The sequence below is a fragment of the Odocoileus virginianus genome, chromosome 7 (assembly GCF_023699985.2).
Source record: "Odocoileus virginianus isolate 20LAN1187 ecotype Illinois chromosome 7, Ovbor_1.2, whole genome shotgun sequence".
NCBI classification, from domain to species: Eukaryota; Metazoa; Chordata; class Mammalia; order Artiodactyla; family Cervidae; genus Odocoileus; species Odocoileus virginianus.
Genome location: NC_069680.1, coordinates 373,480 through 390,228, shown reverse-complemented (window position 1 = coordinate 390,228; position 16,749 = coordinate 373,480). Strand labels below are relative to the sequence as shown.

General features: G+C 45.6%; 1 protein-coding gene across 49 annotated transcripts in view; it reads left to right on the top strand.

Moving 5' to 3' along the window:
- The window catches only part of SORBS1 (sorbin and SH3 domain containing 1), a 229,905-nt gene that overhangs the window by 48,298 nt on the left and 164,858 nt on the right, over positions 1–16,749 (top strand). For 48 of the 49 annotated variants that reach the window (XM_070469893.1, XM_070469890.1, XM_070469891.1 and 45 more), the window contains exon 2: positions 13,856–13,943. The exons of the other annotated variant lie outside the window; for it this stretch is intronic. The gene's annotated coding sequence lies outside the window, so the exon portion shown is untranslated. The remainder of the gene's footprint in view (positions 1–13,855; positions 13,944–16,749) is intronic. 49 annotated transcript variants of the gene reach the window in all.

Below are 16,749 nucleotides of genomic sequence, written 5' to 3'. Positions count from 1 at the left end.
CTATCTTAGGAAAGCCATATAATATCATTCTTTAAAAATGATTTGACTTTGAGAAACAGGCAGCAATAGATCAACATGGTAATTCTAGGGGGGTGGATTATCATTTCCTTTTAGATTTCCTTTGTTTTCCCGGCTTTATAGGATGAACATGTATTACTTTTATATTGAAGGAAATTATTTGGGAAGGCCTGGTTGCTTCCAAACTTACTCCTCATCTGCCAGCGAGGTAACAGGTGGAGGACGCAAGAAGGATAACAGATTGGAACGTGGAGATGGTGGGAGCCGGGTCTGCCCTGGGAACTGGTATTCCCCAGTCTCTCTTACTGTCAAAAAAAAGTGCCTCTTTTGTTTTTACATGTATTTATTTTTCTTTGAAATGTCCCTTGCTTTAAAAGATTTCATCTGAGCCAACATCATGCTTGTTAAATAGTAATTCCCTCATTGTTGATCAAAGACTGAATGCCTATTAGCGAGTTACTGGGTTATTTTGTGAAGTGGTGCTATTCCAACTGAGGGTAAAGCTGTGATGTTTGAGGCCCTTCATTAGGCGCTGTGTTCTCCACCTTCATTGGTGCCTAAGGTGGGCTGGGGTTCTGCAGTTAGAGCTCTTCTGTATTTTGGGTTCAGGACCCTGTGTGTCCCTCTGGTACTGGTAGTTCTCCCCCACAAGCCTGCCTTGACTTTGTTTTTAATACAACACGTGAACAACAGTAGGGCAGTAAGGGTTTGTGGCTGTGCCAACCTTTGTCTGCCTCCTCCTTCATCATCCTCATCCTCCTCATGGTCATAAAGCTGAGTGAGCACTTACAGTGTGCTGGATATGTGTTAAATGTCTGCACTGATGACCTCATTTGACCCTCATAACTCCTCTGAAGCAAGGATTGTTAATTAGCCCCTCAGCCCCCCATTTTATTGACGGGGAAGCTGAGACTCAGAGGTTGAGTAACTTGTCCAAGGTCGTGAGGCCAGAGAGCTGTAAAGCCAGGACCTGAGTAGCTTCCCATCTCTCACGCTTTCCTTTCATCTCTTTCCTCCTCCAACTTTTCTTTCTGGGCCAGGACCTCAGCTTCGGAACTTCTTGACGTCCTATCACCTCGGGTGAAGTGTATCGCCTTGTTGTGTACCTGGAATTAGTTGTTTCTCTCTTCACAGTTCCCTCGCAGGAGGTATAGGAAAGATGGTCAGACCTGGGATGGAGGAGGGCCAGGGCCACAGCACCTGTAGCCCTCCTCCTGCACCCCAGTGGGTCAGGACAGAGTGGGCTTATTCCCAGCTATGTAGAAATTGGAGTTGGGATCTGGTTTTGTCCTTTTTAATTTCCCACTGTTAGGATGGGGCCTTAAGGGTCTGAGGAAGCATTTCCCAGCCACAGAAATGCTTATTCAATTCACCAGAGTTCTTTTTTTCCTGCTATCCACAGGTAGGAAGCATAGAAAGCCTCACATCCTTTCCTTCTGGAACAGTGAGGAAGCCTTAGGAAGCTAGGGGAGAAACTTCCCACAGGATGACCTCGGTTCCATTCCAAGGATAGCACGTGGAAGAGGGTTGACGTCAATTTTTATTGGGTCTGAGAAGCTGATGAAAACTTTGTGGACTCTTCCCCAGAAAAAGTACAGTGATAATAACTATAACATTTATGTAGTTATAGGCATTGTACTAAGTACTTAGGTGTATCGCCTTCTTGAATCCTTCTCATAACCCTGTGAGGTGTTGAGTTCTATTATCCCTGTTCTACACATGAGGAGACTGAGGCCCTGAGATGCCTAATGACTTGCCCGTGGGTGTGCATTTAAGAAAGTGGTAAGATTTGCATAGGATTTCAGTGGGACCCCAGGATCTGGGGTACCTCAGTCCTAGAGTACAAGTCACCATCTGCATTGCTGAAAGATGGGATATGTGTACACATGTAACGGGGTATTAGATGGATACCAGCCCCTGCAGCTGGTGGTGACCCTGCTTGTCAAGGAGGTGGAGGAAGGAGAGGTGGCTCCTGGCTCCCCCTTTACAGAATCCTCCCCCATCCTCTTAGACCACTTAGGTACATCTGCGTGGAGTTTCTAAGTGTCCAAGATTTGCAGGGCTCCCACACATTTTTTTTTTTTTTACTGGCATTTAACAGTCGGTGTGGAGTCAGACATCTGGGCTTCTCTCCTGGTTCTGCCTCTCCGAGCTCAGTGACTTGAGGAGTCATACTGCTCATTTGCCAACGAGGGAGCTTGAAGAACTCTGACTTTCATTAGAACAAGGAAGGGTCTCACCACTGTGGGAGAAAGGCAATGCTCTTAATGTGTCTTCAGTGTGGCCCATTAGCAAGCAGCCTACTCAAGGTACAGTGTGCATGTTGTTCTGGTGTTATAGGGCTAGAAACGGACCTGTAACTCTGACCACGCTTGTAGTTCTAGAAGGTACAGTGAGTATTTTCACAGAGCGACAGTGATCATAGTAATTAAGATTTTTGGAATTGTTTGTACTCCTCGTCCTGCCTGCTTTTCCGTTCTGTTCTCTATCTGTTCATGGCCCCCATGGCAGGTACCCTTAAAATCAGAGAACTGTGGAACATCAGTGCTGGAAAGGACCACTGATCACCTATGGCCAGTCTTCTCATTTTGCTGGCGTGGAAATAGGCTAAGAGAGGTATAGGAAGTTGCCCAACGCTACACAGCGAATCCCTGGCAGAGCCAGGCTATGGGTTGGCGTTCTTTCAGTTGTGCCTGCCCAATGGCTGTCCTATCTCTCTTCTTACCTTATTCTTGAACAGACATAACTCTTCATCAGTTTTGACCTTGTACAGCTCTTATCCCCTCTGCTTGTTTCCTTGAAAGCAGAGGCTGGGTCATTCTCATCATAGTTTCTCCCTCTTCCTCCTCACTGCTTCTGATGCTGCCTCTGTGCGTGGTGAATGAAGGAACAAAGCTGTTGCATAAACAGAGCTATCTCTGAAGCCCTTTATATGGTGCTTGGACCCCTGTTCCACACATTCAGGTCATGGTAACTTCTCCAAGCACCAGGATGACTCTCTGCTGTAGATAGAGAGGGGGAGTTCCGAGGTCTCTATGTGGTACTTTTCCGCATTCATAAAATGATGGATATACACAGTCAACGTGTGCTGGACACTTTTAGAGGTCAAGGTGGGCTGGCTTCTTCATGGCTGTGCTGGGGCTGTCTCTCCAGCAGAGGTATTAGTATAATCTGGGCATCAATAAAGAGCATCTTTTCTGAAGTTGGGCTGGCTGATTTAAGGGGTAACATTTAACACTCCTTGGCCGTGTGCCACTGTGAGTGAGTGTTCATGGACTTTCTCTTCTCTCTGCTAAACAGGATTGTTGTCTATTACTCAGCCTTCCCAGTTACCCTACCTTTTAAGGAGAATTTTCTCCTGGTTAGCTCAGTTCCTGGGCCTTTTTCATGTAGAGAAAATGAGTGGAGGCTGTGCTGGAGAACTGAGAGATGGGTCAGTCAGAGTTTGTGTGAGTGTGTATGTGTGAATGTTTGCGAGGAGGGCTTGTATTTGTGTCTGAAAAGGCCCAATACTCGTGGTGAGAAGAAGAAACAGAGACTAAAGAAAAGGAGAGGGAAAGTGTGTACGAGCTGGGGGTTGGAGGTAGATGAAGAGGAGAATCTATAGAAGGGTGGCTACTGGCTGTGTATGGGATACTCAGTGGTAGAGAAGGGGGAGGGGTTTTAAAGATGTTTTCCAATGTATTAAGAATTGCATTCCTTCCCACTGGCATTCAAGAGATCAATAACATTTTGAATGTTGTTTGGACTGGATTGTAATTGTGATTATGTGATTATGATTATGACTCCCAAGTGAAGACGAGGCTACATGGAGACAGTTATGTTCATGCTACTCTGGCATGTTCTATCTGGGAGATGGAGGCCAACTATGGGGCAGAAGAATGTAAGAAGCAGACTTTGGGGGAGTGATCTAGGAAAATGCTCTATGCTTGGGGTGCAGGGGCCTAGGACTGGTGTGCCAGAGTCAGCGTGTAGTTTGTATTACAATGAACAAACCCCAGATCATTTTCTTGCATTGAAAGTTAAAAAAATGTATCAGAGTTTTCAGATTTGGTGCTTATTCACTTTGTACCCTATTTCCAAAAAAAAAATATGAGACAGTTCAGACTCAGTGGGGAAAATGTAGTGATTCATTCACGTAGTTATTTTTTTTTCCCCCATAGAGAGATTTGCCCTAAGAAGGAAGAACAGGTTGAGTTTCATGGTCCTGTTTTACTGATAGAAACACTGGGAAGGATATTTAAATTTTTGTTCTTCAAGAAATTACTCTTTTGTACTGGTTTGAGATGGAGATGGCTTAGCACAGAGGAGGTTTTTAATCCAAGGGATGGAGCAGTGACTGTTTGGTTGAGATGAAGTGCTGTCTTCTGCCAGTGTCCCTCCGGGGCTGGAATGGCCCATGTGCTCTGGTGTCTAGTGTTTGTGTTCATTAAGATGACTTCTTCCAGTGACTGAAGGTACCAGAAGAATAAAACGGCTGCTGGAACTTGCCGGTTTGTGCATGGACATCCTGGCCCCTTTCTGGGCTCCTAGGAACACGGGAGAAACACTTCTGCAGAAAAGCATGAAGGGTTGGCCTGACATTCAGAAGGTTCTAGCAAACATTGGTGTTTTGGGGACCAGGCAAGGACAGAAAGAAGGCCTGCCTTGGTCCCTCTTGTATGTTGCTGGGAGAAGTGCTAAGCAACCTTATTTTTTTGGCCCAGTTGCCAAGCATTTGGGGTCTTTGAAATTTTCTTCTTAAGGTATCTTGTGTAAAGGCAGGGAGTTCCAGCTGCCTCCTGGTGTTTGAAACAGTGTCCAGGGCAGATAGTCATTTCCCATCGAGCTTTACAAGACGTCAAGAAAGTAGCCCTCTGCTGTGGAAGGGTCCTAGCCAGCTCCTGGCCTCTCCATGGGCCACACCGCCCTCAGGCTGGCCCTTTGACTGTGGACTGGGGAGGTCCCGAGGCAGCCCTAACGGTACTGGTCACAGTTCCTCAACCGTGTCAGTTTCTCAGGGGGGCTCACAGGCCAAGGTTCTTACGAGCAATGGGCATACCTGGTCCCATACCAAGTGGACAGTCAGAAACTCTGGGTGGGGGAAGGGCTCCCCAGGTGATTCCTTTGTACCCTGTGGATGGAGAGCCAAGCCATCTGCAGTCCCAGCCAGAGACCCTGGGTTCAAATTTTATAGACTTAAAGAAGTCAGGGAAGACGGGCACAAGTGTTGAGTACCAGTTTTAGGAAGACATCAGTCTGGTGCTTCCAGTTACTCTTATTTTACTCCCCTGGGCCCAGTGTGCCGGGTGTTCTCATGCCTGTATCCGGCAAGGAACTGAGCTTCAGAGACATCGAGAACCTGCTGAGTATCATGTACTTGGAAGGCCTTGACAGGCCTGACCAGAGCCCTCATTTTTTCCATTAGGATTCTAATCCCCACCCTAGAACGTTGAGTGTCTCCTCGAGTGTGGATGTGTAATAGATGTGAACCATATGTGCCATTTAAGATTTTCTAATCCTCCAATTAAAAATAAAAAATGTTCTAGTAGCCACACTAAAATGGTAAAAAGAAATGAAATTAATTTTAACTGTATACTTGTAAATCTGGGCTTCCCGGATGGTGCTAGTGGTAAAGAACCTGCCTGCCAGTGCAGGAGACATAAGAGACACAGGTTCCATCCCTTGGTTGGGAAGATCCCCTGGAGAAGGGCATGGCAACCCACTCCAGTTTTCTTGCCTGGAGAATCCCATGGTCAGAGGAGTCTGGTGGGCTGCATTTCATGAGGTCGCACAGAATCAGACACGACTGAAGTGCTTAGCACGCATGCTTGTTTTAACCCAGTGTATTTAAACATTATTTCAATATATAATCAGTACTCTTAAAAATCACTGAGCTATTTTATGTTCTTTTTCCATACCAAGTCTTCAAAATCCAGTGTGTATGTTCCCTTTACATCTCAGTTCACACCAGGCATATTTCAAGGGCTCAATGGCCATGTGTGGCTAGTGACTGCCTTACAGGACCACACAGCTCTGGCATCTCCTGGCTGGAGAGGTGTGTTCTGCCTGGGTGCCCAGGTTAGTGAGGGTTTTTCTAAATAGTTTCAGTGCTGTGCCTGTTGGTAAGAGTGTCATCTTAGGAGCATCATCTAGAGCCCCAGCTGACTCTGTAGCCTGATTGGAAACTACTGCTCTAAAAACATTCACTGGGCAGTTCACCGGGGCTCTGTGCCTTGGCCTCACCCCCTTTCAGACACTTGCATTCCAAGCACGTTCCTTTTGGGAGGTGGTGGTGGAGGTGTGATGGGAAAGGTGGGGGAAGGCATGCCCCAAGGGCCTTTTCCCTCCCCTGCTGAACAGAACTGCCATTTCAGTGGAAAAACAAAATCCTGCTTATATATCGGGGTGTGATCATGCATACGAGGTAGAACCTTCTCTTTTGGTGGCTGAGGGCAGCATCCTGTGTTCTCAGGAAAGGTGAGATGAGAGAACCAAAATATTGATATTTAGGGCAGAAGGGGATACTGTGTATTTAAACTGCATTCTTTTCCAGTGGTTTGGTTTTTAAATTTATTTGCTGACTTAGAGTAAAAACTTTGATCCTCGAAAGTTACAATCCAGGGTCCAAACCTCAAGTGCCTCAGGCTGGGCAGGTAACATGCCACGAAGGGTGGAGGGGTTTCAAGTCCAAACTTACGGGAATGTTTTTCACTAAAATGCGGCAGTCTCCCTTTTTTCTGGAATTAGAGAAGACCCTCTTGGCCTTTCATTTCCCTACTTTTGATAGAGAAATATTTCTAGGAGAAAATGCAGTGCAGGCACCCCGAGGAATAGCAACTGACACTTGGCTTTGGTGTTTAGGGAGATGAGTCTGAGAGCTGTGCCCATCTGAGGGAGAACAGTCACTGCGCAGCCCCCTCTGCTGTTGTCTTGGAACCTAGTATCACCAGATTGTGCCATTTTTAAGGAGAAACCACAAAGCTAGAGTATGTCAAAGGTAAAAATTTTTGAGGTTTTTAAAAGAATTTTAAAACTTAGAAATACAGACTCATAGGAAGTTACCCCTCCTCCCCACCGCAAAAGATTCAGGGGTCTTGTGTGCCCTTTCGCCCAGTGGTTAACATCTTACATAACTAGCACAGCATCCAACCAGGAAGTAGGCACTGCCGCAGCCTGCTGTCCTTATTCAGATCTCACCAGTTTATAGATGCACTCATTTCTGTATGTGTGTGCGAGGTGGTTTAATTTAGTGCACCTTGACTAAGTACCACCCATGTGCCAGGTTTTAGGCCAACAGGGATGAGTTAGATTGGACCCCAGTGATCAAGGGACAGTCGGTCGGGGGAAATGGACTAAAGGATTTCAGGATATATCACCCTGGGATAGAGGGGAAGGGCCCTGGGTACAACCAAAGGGACCTTGAGGGACAAGAGGGAGCTAACAGCTACCAAGGCCGCAGAGGGAGCTGCCTGAACAAAGGTTTGTTTATATTTTTAAATTTTTGTTTAGCTATTTTTGGCTGTGCTGGGTCTTTGTTGGTGCATGCTGGCTTTTTCTAGTTGCGGTGCACAGGCTTCTCATTGCACTGGCTTCTCTTGTTGCGGAGCATGGGCTCTGGGACCCGTGGGCTTCAGTTGTTACGGCATGTGGGCTCTAGAGCCTGGGCTCAATAATTGCAGTACATGGACTTAGTTGCTCTGCATCATGTGGGATTTTAGTTCCCAGACCAGGTATCGAACCTACATTCCCTGCTTTTCAAGGTGGATTTGTAACTTCTGGACCACCAGGGAAGCCCTTGAGCAAAGGTTTATTAGACTTTAGGCCTGGTGGAGCCACACAGCTGAGCTGTGAGCTGAGTGGTGGTGTGGAGGTGCATGGAAAGCTGGGTATTGGAGAGATGAACTGGAAGAGTCTCCTTGTAGGTGGCCCAAGGCTCGTTCCCTGTGAGTCTCTGCATTTGCTCCTCCTTCTGTCTGCAAAGCTCTTTCCCTGTCTCTCCTTGTGGCTAGGATTTTTCTCACCAGGGAGAGCTCAGGTCAAATATCATTTCTTAACTAAGCCTAGCCCTGACTACCTAACTTCAATCCCACCAGCAAAAACTACTTTCAATCGATAATTGTCTTATTTATCCCATCCTGGGAGCAGGAATATTGCCTGGCTTGTTCATTGTCAAGATTTTCCCTGGGGGCCCCCAAATCCAAACAAGTATCTTGTGGAGGTATCTTGTCTTAGGAGTAGATGGGAAGAAAGGAGGGTCCCACCACCTTTGGGAGGAAGGAGAGCATATCCCAGTGGAAGAAATTATGAAGTCACTGTGAGTCATTTAAATAAAGTAGGTGTGCTTTTTTTTTTTTTTTTTAAGGGAGCTAAAAATCATTTTGCTATTTTTTGACTAATTTTATTCTACTTTAAGAGCTTTGTGTCATTCAGAGAACTTGGAAACTTCGTTCTCCTTCCTACTGAATCTGTGGAGTAGGTGGGAGAGCTATAAAAAGCTCCCAAAGATTTCTTTCTTCTGCCACTGGGTGTGGAAGGGGGACAGTGGGGCAATAAGACCAGAGGTGAGCAGTGTTTGGGACATAGGAGCACCCTGAGTATTGAGCACCTTGGAAGCTTCAGTGTCATTCAGGTCCTGAGGGTGTGGCACTGGACCCAGTAGTGGGATTTGCTCTGAGAAGTAGGGAAGTGCTTTCATAGGTAAAAACAGTTCGTTTTATATATGTTAAAGACATCTTAAAGTAATAAATGCAATATGATTTTAAAAATCTGCACAAAAAAGGAAAGATAATCATTGTGGTTTGTTTCTTTCCTGAACTGGTCAGCCTCAAGGCCAGCTGGGGATTGATTTTTCTCCGCTGGACCATCTGGGTTTATTGATGGAGGAGCTGGAGTTTGTGAGGGTGGAGAGTTTCCCAAGAGTTTGGGAAGAAAGTTGGGCCTTGGAGTTCGAGTTACCTTCAGTGGACACTCCTGTGTGCCAGGCTCTGGAGGGGTGTGTGCAGAGCGGGCAGAGCCAGGATCTGGGTGAATGTCATGGGCAGGATGCCTCAAGGTCAGGTGGAGTTAGGACTCACACGAATGAAGTAGCAGGGATTGGGGAGGGCGTGAAACCAGAATTCCAGGCAATAGTTAGGGACCCAGAAGTTTATAGGAGCCGAAGAGTAATAGGAAACAGCTCTGGCAATCAAGCAGTCCCAGAAATTTGAAGCTGTGTCACATCATGCCTCATAGCCAGAATTATGATCAGATTCCTGGTGGGAGATAGGAGCCAGGTCCCACCATCCCTCTAAGGCAGAGGACAGGTGCTTTGAACATCAGGTTGAGGGTTAGGGTCCATTAGGAACCTCAGATTGCATGTCTTGACTCTTCTCTCCTCATCACCTGGTAAAACTTTCCTTGCTGACTTCAGCCTTTGCAGTTGAACTTGACCTTGGGAATACAACTGGATTAGTGCTTTACCAATCCTACACTGACCTGAGCAAGGTCCTTCCTAGTCTACTGAATTAGTGGACTAACTGATAGATGTGACTAATTAGATTCCAGAGGCCAGTGGCAAGACTGAGCGGTTAGGGAATGGATTGACCATCCTTCAGTTGGAAGGTATGAAATTTGTGGTATACATTGAAGGAACCTAGAGGGTTTGAAGTCACTACTGGGATACAGTGATCACCAGTCAAGCAAACAAAAGAGCTTAAACAACAACACAAAGACAAAACAGACATCAGCATGAATCCTTATCCATATGTGGGAAACAATATAAACAATAAGTGATTTAAAAATAAGTGATTATAAAAATAAGTGATTTGTGCTCTGAAGGAGATATATGTGGTAGTTATGAGAGCATGTATCCAGAGAGGCTTTTGTTGGTCCAGAGTTGGTTGAGTGGTCTGGATTCATGTTGAGTAGGAATGAAGGTGGGCAGGGTGACTGTCCCAACATCCAGGATTGTTCCATGTTCTTGGGTTGGGCTAGAGATGAGTATATAGATGAGGGAGCTGATGGTTCAGGGTATTTGGCAGGGCTTTGAGCAACTCTTGTGATGTCTTTTTGAGGGTTAGGTCAGAGAAGGCTCTTGTTTTATGCAAGGATATAAGGTACTGCAAGAAATTTTGGATTGCTTATCCCCAGAAGCATCTTGTGCTTTTGCTAGACTTCCTGCCCCACTAGGCCCTTCCAGATTTGCCTTATGGCCAGAGAAGAGAGCCCTTAGACTGAAGGGGCTGCTTGTCTCCTTGTTCTGGTAAAGGATACGATGGATTGCTGCTGGGTCTTGCAGCCAGGGAGACTGACCTTGGTCAGCTGTGGTTTTCTCCGGTGCTGGGCTGTCTGAAGGTCACCTGGTAGCATCTGTTGATGTCAGGGAAGAGATCTGTCTAGGCTGGTCCATTCAGGAAACAGGTTTACTCCGATCTGTCATCCTTGTGGTACATAGCATTTACTTTGCCATTCTTGGCTTGAGATTGTTCAGGCCATTTCTTGACCACAAGTGGGAATCTGGGAAGAGAAGTGCTAGGCCAGCTTGGCAGGTTTCCAGGTGGTGCATCGATCTGGTTTCCTGCTCTTTGGTGGGCAGTAGGGACCTGATCAGAGTACTATGTGCCTTGGAGCTGTTCCTCAAAGGCCATGTTGGTGACCAGATGCTCCCAGACCCTTTGCTCTGTCAGGGTGAGCCGACACAAGTATAAAAGGGCTCAGATCTGCTGAGACTGGACAGCTCCAATAGTCTGGGTGCCCTGGCATTGGGTCATGGTATACAGGGATTAGGGCAGAGAGGGAGGCTGGCTTCATTTACCCAGTTGCCATCCTGGCTGCTGCCATTTTATTTTTATTTAAAGTAAAAAGGAGTTAAGTGATCGTGGTGACAGTATGAGGTAGGGGTAGTAAGTAAACAGACTAAGGATGTGCAACTCCCCCAAAGCCTGCATTCTTGAATCCTGCCAGAAAGTTGCTCAACTAATGCCCTTGGCATTGTTCTGAAGGGTGAAAGGTTGTTCTGGAAAAAGGTGAAAGGTAACCCTTTTCTAAATGAGTATCAGAGTCTGGGCATCAGAATCACCTATATAATTCCTAGACCTCCAAACCAGAGATTCTGATTTGATAGGTCTGAGGCCCAAGAAGCTGTTTTCATTTTCTAAGTGATTCTAATTTTCAGCCAGATTTGGGAACCGGCCCAGCAGGGACAGATCCAGAGATGCGTCCTTGTTAACTCGTACAGACCTTGACCCTGAACCCTAACCATGGCCGTGTATCTGGTCTTCATTCCTCTTTTTGTCCCTTTCAAAAAGCTTGTCTTTCGGGGATGCTGCCCTGGCTTTGCCACACCTGGATCAGGGCTGGAGGCTCCTCTCTTTCTTATCCGTGAAGAAAGGGGGACCTCCACTTCGGCATTTTTTTTTCTTCTTTTTCATTGGAGGATAATTGCCTTGCAATATTGTATTGGCCTCTGCCACACATCAGCATGACTTGGCCATAGGCATACCTGTGTTCCTTCCCTCCTGAACTCCCCTCCCATGTCCCTCCCCACCCCTCCCCTCTGGATTGACAGGGCACTGGATTGAGCTCCCTGTGTCCACAGCAAATTCCCACTGGCTGTTTACATAGGGTGTATTTACATATTTACATATGGTGAGGTATGTGTCTCCGTGCTCTTCTCTCCAATCATCCCACCCTCTCCTTCCTGCACTGTGTTCACAAGTCTGTTCTCTATGTCTGTGTCTCCACTGCTGCCCTGAAAATACTTGGGCATTTTGATGGGCAGATATTTTGGAACGCTTTCTCACAAAACTTGCTGCCTGAGTCTCGACTGCATAGTAGATTCTGGCTGTAGAAATCCAGGTCTCGAGGTAGAGACAGGACCATCCTGTGATGGCACAGGGAAAAATCTGTTTACTGTCTTCTCAGACATCATGGAAGCTCTGGAAATACAGGAAGGTTGAGTGTTTCTACCCCTTTGTTTCTAGGGTCTTGCAGACTCTGGGACAGCATTGATTGCCCTCAGGGAGCGACAGATGGGCATTGCCTGGTAGCGGGGCTGAAACTAGTGGCATTTTTGATCTGGCCACTTGGCAAGGTCAACTTTCAAGAGTGTAGCTGTGGGCTGTGCATCAAGTCTTGATAGATGCTCTGTCAGGTGGCATACGGTGGAGTTTTTTGAGACCTGTAAGATAAGGTCTGGACAGTATAAATCGAAGGGGCTGTTCATAATTTTTGCTCCAGCCCACACTGTCCCTGTCAGTCCCACCTCCCCTTGGTTCGCCCCCTGCCTGCCACACTCCGATTCCTGCTTCAGGCTTTCCGCTGACCCCCGGCTATGTTAGGATGCATCTCTTCCCCTCAGTTGCACTAGGAGCTCCTATTCAGGGCTCCCATCCACCTGCGCCTCCCCAGATCTTTACACTCACCTGTTGTTTTAGAAGTCTTTGAGTGCCTGAATCTCTTGCCTAGACAGAGCCTCTTCATGTATCCATCACCTCGCCTGCTGCCTGGCGTGTAATAGGACTCAGTAAATACCTGCTGAGTGAGAGAATCAATACATTCTTTGAGGGGATGATATAAATAACTCCCTTTGTGACCTTATAGTTGAACATTGTTCATTTATTACAGTGCCTGTACCTGTATGTAAGCTTATGGATAGCCTTGTATTCTAGATGCATATTCAGGGACATTTTTCTAGCATAAAGAGTGTTTCAGACAGTTTGGAACGTTACCCGAGCACTTTTGAAGTAGCCAATTCATGGTATTTGTGAGAACTACTTCTGTACTTAAAGCCGCACAATTTTATTGAAAATGTCACATTAGGAAACAGGCCCGTAGGGAACCTGATATAACTTACTCTTATATTCTTTGGCAAAGGAAGGTATGGCAAGCATTTTAGTACAGAGTAGGTTGGCTACTTCAACTGTTTCCTTAAATTGAGTATTTAGCTTTGAGAGAAACACATACATAACCCTGTGTGTATGTGTGTGTATATATATATAATTTTTAAAAAATTGACTTTTTGCTTTGTAATAGAAGACTGCTGTGCAGGGGGGCATAGTGAAAGTCCTGGGTTGAACCTCAGTTCTAAAGACAGAGCAAGTTTTAACTGTGGGAGTAGGTAAGTCAATTTCTTGCTTTCACTTATGTAAAATGGGAGTGGTATTCTTGTTCAGGGGTTGCAACGTCTACAGAAATGAGGTCATATAACTTAAGTTGCATTATACCTTTTTCCCCCCCTTAGAGCTCAACCCCTTAGAACAAAATTTTCCACTTTTGTTAGAATCATAGGGAGAGGGAAATATTTCTGTATCTTGAACAAAATAACACAAGGACAGTGATCACCCCAGCTTTTGTTTGTGTTGAGACGATAGCGAGCGATAGGGACTGTGGCATATTGGAATAGCCAAGCCTGCCTATGAAGGGGGCAGCTGTTTCTTAGCACTAGCTGATTATTTTAAGACATGAACAGGGCCATGTTGACAGACCCTCTCTTTCTTGAAAAGAGAAGTGAGAAATCTGGGATTTTATGTGACAGTTCTTGATATTTAAGTTTTTGGCTCAAATTTTCTAAACATATCCTGCAGATTACTATAATACCTCTACAGGCTAGAGGTGACCCACTTGGCATCTGTCCTAGATGGTCTCAGGAGCTTCTTTCTGCCTGAGATCCATCGATTCTCATGGGACCTTTTCAGCCAGTGAACTAAAGATTTGGCTTCTACTAGGGGAGGTCAGGGTGAGAAGGAAGTGGGGCTGGAAGATGAGGAAGGAAACTTTGAGTCTAAGCAGGGTGCCTAGCCATTGGCATTTGGAAGGCCTCCTTGGAGAGAGGCCACAGGTTGCCTGATTCAGATGTCTTGTATGTTTGTCGTTGCAGGAGTGGCATTTGTTGGAAGAGTTTGTGAGACCTTCTCCCTGCTCAGAGCCCCAGGACCAATGCATCTTTCCAGCACCTTACACCACTGGTGAATATGTGTTTTATTTTATTTGTTGCTGCTGCTGCTACAATGGAGGGACATATTTTCAGTGGACTATAGAATGGGATTTTCAGAGAACCACGCTGTGTTTTCTGTCATAGAAGGAAGGAAACTGGGACTGGCCTAGGCATATATGAGTTCTGCTACCTACTTGGTTCTGCTATTTATTGTGCATTTTTTGACCTCCCTGGGCCTGCAGACAGTGAAATGACTCCTGCTCTGCTAAAAGATTATGTGAGAATGCTTCCAAGGGAATAAAATGCTGAGCAAATATGGAGTAATCCTATTTGGTTCTGAGATGTAGAGCAGGGTGATTCTGTGCTAACAAGTTGAGAAGTGAACGCGTATGTTAGACACGGATTTTTAAACACATATTTTGAGTCCTCCAGAGTGGTTCTTCAAGGGATTTGCATTTTCATTTTTTTCCTTCCTACCACTCCAGCTGCCATTTTTAAGAAAGATAAATTAACTCTGTTTCACAATTACCTTCATTTTTATTTGCCATCAGATAATTTCACAGTTAACAAATGTTCTTCCGCTTTCCAAAAGAAACTTAATTACTCATCACAGCAGGTAAATGTCTTGCATCTGTGGCAGCTGAAAGAGGCAAAAATATGTCCTTAACACCAGTGTGTTCTAATGCTAAGAGTGCTTGGAGGCATACTAGCTAGTTGATGGTGAAGGTCTCATGTGAATTCTGAGCTGGGGGGACCATGAGCCAGGAAGGCAATATGACCCATGTGTCTTTATTCCAGCCATTCTTTATTGATTGAGAGAAGCTGGTTTGTTTGCTGCTGACTACCTGGTCCACTCCTAACTAGGTGAATCAGATGCTCTTATGACCCAGTGAGACATGACCTGGAGGCATGGCCACCTGGGGACTATGCAGGTTGCTGGGGTGGGGTGGGAAAGAAGGGCAGTTGGTCAGGTCCAAGGTTAGGGACCCAGCTGAAACATGGGAGGCTGACTGTCTCCATTACTGTGCCTAAAGGGACACAGTGGACATTCTGGCTTCCTCAGAGTCCCATCTTTTAGGAAGAGGTCTATGGTGGAGTCCTCATGGAAGCAGGTGGTCTCAGGTGGGTGGGACACTCCCTCCGTTCAGTAAACATGTATGAATGCCCACTCTGTGCCAAGGCACTACTCTGGGCACTGGAGACTCAGAGGACTGAAGCTTGGATTTGAGTGGGGTGACAAGAATGTGACCTCCATGAGGGCAGGGATCTTATTCACTGCTCTCTACCCAGCTCCTAGAAGAGCACCTTGTACATAAATGTGGTGGGTGCTCATGAATAAGTGTTTTGTGAATGAAGGAAATAACTAAATAGATAATAAAATTTCAGGGAGTGATAAGTGCTGTAAAAGAAGAGAGGAGTTCTTTTTAACATCAGAAGCATTTTGTATTGGGGTATAGCCAATGAACAATTTTGTGATAATTTCAGGTGAACTGTGAAGGGACTCAACCATACATGTGCATGTATCCATTCTTCCCCAGACCTGAGGGGTTCCTTTTGAAAGAGGTCTGAGAAGGTCTTTGTTTGGAGAGGGGTGGGTAGAAACTGAGTGCAGAGATCTGAATGTAGTGAAGGAATCTGGGGAGAAGTGGTTAGCAGAGGAAACAGAAGGCAAAAAGAAAGGCCTTGGTGTAGGCTGAGCTTGGCAGGATAGAGCTACAGGAAGGCAGCCAGTCTGGCTGGCCTTGAGCTGGGGAGTGGTTATGGGGAGCAGAGTGATATGAAATGAGGTCAGTGGTAGATCTTGTAGGCATGATAAGGAGTTGAGATTTACTCCGAAACCTTGTGTGTGATTGGATACCTTTTGAGAAGTTTGAGTAAAATAGTGATATGATCTTCTTTGAGCTTTAAAATTATTTCTCTGGGTTCTGAATGGAGAACAGACTTTTGGGGGCAAGAATAGAATCGGTGTGACCTGTAGGTGGCCCTTCTGGTCTAGGCAAGAGATAAGGGCATGGCTTGGATTAACATGGTGAATATAAAATGATGTGATCTAGTCAAGCTCAGGGTATATTTTGAAGGTAGAACTTGCTGGATTGATTATGTGGTATGAGCAAAAAGGAAAGTGGGTAAGTCCAGTGTTTTTGGCTAGGTGAATGGTATTGTTATTTACTAAGATGGGGAACAGAGAAGGAGGTTTGGGGAGGACCCTGAGAGTTTCATTTGGGCATATTAAGTTTGAGATGCCCATTCAATATTCATAGAGATTTAGAAATTCAGAGTTGGCTGGAGCTGGAAATGTACCTTTGAAAGTCATCAGCATGTAGATGGTATTTGAAGCTATGAGACTGGATATGGTGATTCAGGGAGAGAAAGAAGGGATAGGTAGAATTTGGACAAAGAAAAAGGCAAAGTGTTGATTTTCCATATAAAATTCCTACTAAGAAGTGAATGAAGACACATCTCTAATGAATAAGGGATTTGTTCAGTCGCCAAGTCATGTCTGACTGTTAGCTACCCCATGGGCGGCAGCACGCCATGCTTCCCTGTCCTGCCCCGCACCATCTCGCAGAATTTGCCCAAGTTTGTGTCCATTGAACTAGTGATGCCATCCAACCATCTCATCCTCTGTCACCCTCTTCTCCTTCTGCTTCCTATCTTTCCCAGCATCAGGGTATAAACTGCTGAATAAGGGATAAGTTCATGTAATACAAATATAAATGATTCAAGTGAGATGACATGAAAATAGTAATAAAGCCTCACCTTATGTTTTTTTTAAAAAAATGGAAATAGTGTGACTCCTCCAAATCAAGAAAATTAGTTTTAGAATTGCATGCTTT